The following is a 4,581-nucleotide window of genomic DNA, read 5'->3' on the forward strand; positions in this document are numbered from 1 at the left end:
GGTAAAAATAAACCTCTAGAAGGTATCTATGATAATTATTAGAATTGTTTTAGGTATTTTTTGATAATAATTGTTTGAAATTAAGAATAAATTTCCTTTTTATTTGATATTAATCTAATAAAAAGAGGGATAATTGCAACTTATTTATTTTAGTAATTCAATAATTATTATCCCGTAGGGTTTCCTAACCCTACTCCTATAAATAGAAGAGTATGGCCTAGATTTACGGGGCAGAAACAAATTGAGCTACACCCATTAATTATTAGCAAGAGATTTCGAGACATGTAGAGAGAAAACCCTGAGCAACCCAATAAGAAAGAACTCTCAAATTAGGAAACCTATAAAAGAATGACATAAACTTTTCTTAAACTTAAAAAAGATAGAACTGGATTCTCATCCTGGTTTTGATTGAACAACTTCCTCATCTCCTGAGACTCACAAAACGATGACTAACGGTGACAACCTGAAGGTTTCCCTACATCAGCATCGTCAACATCTCTTTTCTAATTGCTTCAATTTCTTTTTCTTTTTTTATGAAAATATGTTAGGGATATCTGTTTTTTATGATCATTCTATGTAATCCACATGATTAGATTAAGATTTCTTTTCTACTGAACATGCTGATTTTATTGGATTTTGAACCTGATTTGATTAGATTTTGAATCTAATTAGATAATTAGGTTATATTTCCTTTCTCTTTTTATTTTACATGTTCTGGCCTAATTCTTTTTTCTTATATGTATGTAAAAAATCGGTTCTAGTTGCAAAAATCGAGGAAAGACCGTAGGAAACCCCTTCTAAGCCTCTCGAACCAATTGACTTTGTACATAATTAGGCCAATTCTTAATCTTTTGATGTATTTGGTAGTTTTTTGTACTGTAATTTAGTTTTTTAGGGTCTTCTTTACATTTTTTTTAATTGTAGGTGGATTGTAATAGTTAGATTTATTTTCTGCCCCTTTTATTTTTGCTTTTTATCTATGATGGATGCCCAAATACATTCTACATGATTGCCTAATTAAAATTGGAGGCCTTAAAATTAGACCTGGCATGAAAACTGTAGTCTACTAGCTTAATTAAGATGGTATTTGGACTTTAACTTAAAATCCATATAGACTTGAGGCTCTGCCATGCTTAGTTAGGTTAAATTGGGCCAAATTAGATCTAGGGTCACTCAGTTGGGCCTCCATAAAAAGTAGTCAATTAGGCTTAAAAAGCTTGGTAATTAAAGCATAATTTGTAATTGGTTAGACTGGATGGGCCTTGTATATAATTAATTAGTAATTTAGGTTAAATGACTTTGATTAACGGGTTGGGCTTTTAATAAAAAATGAGCTAGACTTAGGTGAACCTCACATGCTGCAATGCTTGATGTGTAAAAATATTATGCTACATTTATAGGGAATAGCTTATTAAATAATAAAATTAAAGATAAATATACATAAATAAGAAAGTTGGCTTCCAAATCCATCTCTAAATTTGTGACTTAGGCTTCCTTATGAAATTAAGAAACTTCACTCATTAGTAAAAATGTCCCCGTTATTCGGTGGCAACTCCCATCTCCGCACTAGTCTCTATGATTAGTTAGCCTGTCCCTGATTAGGTTGAAAAGCCTTACAGTGCCATAGTCGCTAAAGACACTTGGGTGTGTACTTGAAACTGCTACCCACAGTGGTGACTCTGCTAGAGATAAGAGAAGTTGATTCCATTGTATGTTTGTCTTTAATTTTATTTTTTAACAGTGGTTCTTGCATCCCTACACTTTCACATATAATGCACTTTGGTTCCTATAGCCACGATGGTGTCAGTCAATGATTCTTTGATTCTACTGGAATCTTAGAATTACGACACTGGCTAACCATCACTTACATATAATGAGTGAATTTCCTTTATCTCATGGACCCTTGAGTGTGCAGACAAGCCAAGGATGAACACTTTTTAATTATGGGAGGCTTTTATCCTTACCCAAGATTCAGCTCACGGTAATGATAACAATAACTTCCCTTAGGAACCTTGATGCTTGCTACTTTAAATGTCTCTTCTTATAAGTACTTAAGCCCACATATTGGAAAGCCTTGGACCAACACTCGTGGAATTAGGCCCTAGGCCAAAAATATGCAAGCTTTATACTTATATTAAGAAACATTGCCTTGTTTGTATTAAATCTACTTTTGAGAGTTTATGGCATGCACGTAGGGCCTACTATCCCCTATTGGTAGGAAGCCCATGGCTAAAATTCTAGGGAAGAAAGACTTACCATGAACTGTATGTGAGAGCAATAAGGTCAGAAGGATGCTTTGTATGTTAATGTGTATGCTAACCCCTTTTCTTTTTTATCCTTATGCATAGCACGTGCATCATGAATCTCATACATTACACTCATCATACTAACACTTTTATTTTTAGCCATATATACTTTCCTTTGGGTTGAAGGAGACAAGATAGTGGAAGGCTAGAGAGGATAACAATCTCATTGAATCAGGACCATGTTGGAGGTCCTTGAAAAGCTAAGACATCAAGCTTCCACAAATGAGACCGAAGCTACATCCGAAATGGCCAATGAAAGAGCTAATGAGCAAGATTGATGGCTCGCTAAACACAACTAGCAATCTACAGGCAAGTGCACCTATCGAATGTAATCTAGCTATGGCAAGTATCAATGTCATATTCCATGGGAACTAAGAAGCTACTACTACTATGCTATTCCTATTATCTAACTGATCAAAAGGTGGTGAAGATCATTAACTAAAAATGAATGAGAATATAAATGAAAACTAAATTTTAACAAAGAGAATGAAAGCTTAGAAAAGACAATGAGATGAGTTAACCCAATTGGGGATCCTTTAGCTACCCGGCTTAAATATAATAAATTATAAATTGATTGATTAAGAATTGCGATCTGTGGATAATTTCTCAAATGAATTGGCCTCTCTCTCAAGTTAACTAATTCCTAATCTTAAAGATCTAAAGTTGGAATCTCTTCCTAATAATTGATATTAGAATAGCATTAATCTCTAAATTACCACTAAAAAGAATGTCTAGTTCTTATTCCAGTAAGTTATTACACTTATCTCTAAGATGCAAATCCCTTAATTATACAAGCAGTTGTCCAAACTCAATTGAACTTCTCAATTACAAAGGAGTTCTCAAATTGATTCAACAATGAAGAAGAAACAATAAATTTTATTATACTTGAATGAAAACTACAATCTTAAATCAACAATCCAATCAATTAAGCACAAAACAAGCCTAGCATGGCTAAAGATCACCCCCAAATGGATTTAATAAAATTAATTACACAAGTTTATGATTAAACTACTACAAATATCAAATACAAAGTAAACAAGAATCGAAAAGAATATGAACACCCTTTTCTCAAATGGTGAAATGCTATCCCCTCTTGAATAACTCTAGATCTGATCTCTATAGCTCACGATTTCCTTCTTCTTTCCTTTGAATCTTCAAACAAATCCTCAAGAATAGCTATCTGGATGATGTTAAAGTGGAATTCGTCTCTGTTTTCCTCTTCTTGATTGTCCGGACGGTTGCTCTCAAGGTCTGTCTTGAATACCCCAAAGTTCTTTCTCTATCCTTTTCTCTATGTCTTCTTTACTTTCGTTTTCTTTTCTTTTAAATTAGGTTCCGGGATCCTACACGGCCTGGATTTGGGCCGTGTTGCTCGGATCCATGCCTTGTTAATCTAAAAGTGTACATCTGGCCTTCTTTAGCACAGCTTGGATCTAGGCCGTGCTCCTCAGCATGGGCATGCTCCTAAACCGTGTCACTCTCATTAACCGTGTTGCAAATCACTTCTTCTCGCCATAGGTAAGGCATTTCAACACTCCCTTTGACCCTGACCGTGCTCCTCAGCACTGTCTTGTTGGCATGACGTGTTGAACACCCTAACGGGCCCGATTCGCCCTTTCTTTTCGATTTTGGTTTGATTTCTCTCTAACTTTGATGATGTACCTAGAGAAACGCCTAAGACACAAAGGAAACTGATGTGTGCTACTCGTGTTAGCTACAATCTGAGGCAGTGTACCTATCGATGCAGTCTAGCACTAATGGCGAGTATCAAGGTCGTATTCCTCGGGAAAGCGAAAGCCCAGAGTTACTCCTTTGTTCTTTGTTATATTAACCTAAAATGGATGATGAATAAATTCTAAACTAACTATTAACTACGAGCTAAGTTCTAAGGGAGATGCAGGAGTAATTGATAAGTGAAATAATCAAGACAAGAAGACAAACCCAAAGGGAATCCAAACTAGTTGGCATCCGAACAAAAGATAAAGGATCAGTGAGTCTAATTATGCTACCCGTGGACGAATTCTTAACCGAATTCGGTTTCTCTCTCTCGATAACCGAATTCCTAAACCTAATAACCTAAAGTTGGAATCTCTTCCTAACGATTGATTCTTAAATTAGCATTAAGCTTTAATCCGCCTCTATTAAGCTTTGTTAATTCTTAATCCGACTAGTTAATTATCCTTATCTCTAAGCGATTATTAACCAGTTCTTGTTATTCAAAGTTCCAATTGCCAAACGGATTTCTCAATCTCATAAAGCAATCTAAACATCACAA

Source organism: Ricinus communis, chromosome 8, assembly GCF_019578655.1.
Source record: "Ricinus communis isolate WT05 ecotype wild-type chromosome 8, ASM1957865v1, whole genome shotgun sequence".
Classification (NCBI taxonomy): Eukaryota; Viridiplantae; Streptophyta; class Magnoliopsida; order Malpighiales; family Euphorbiaceae; genus Ricinus; species Ricinus communis.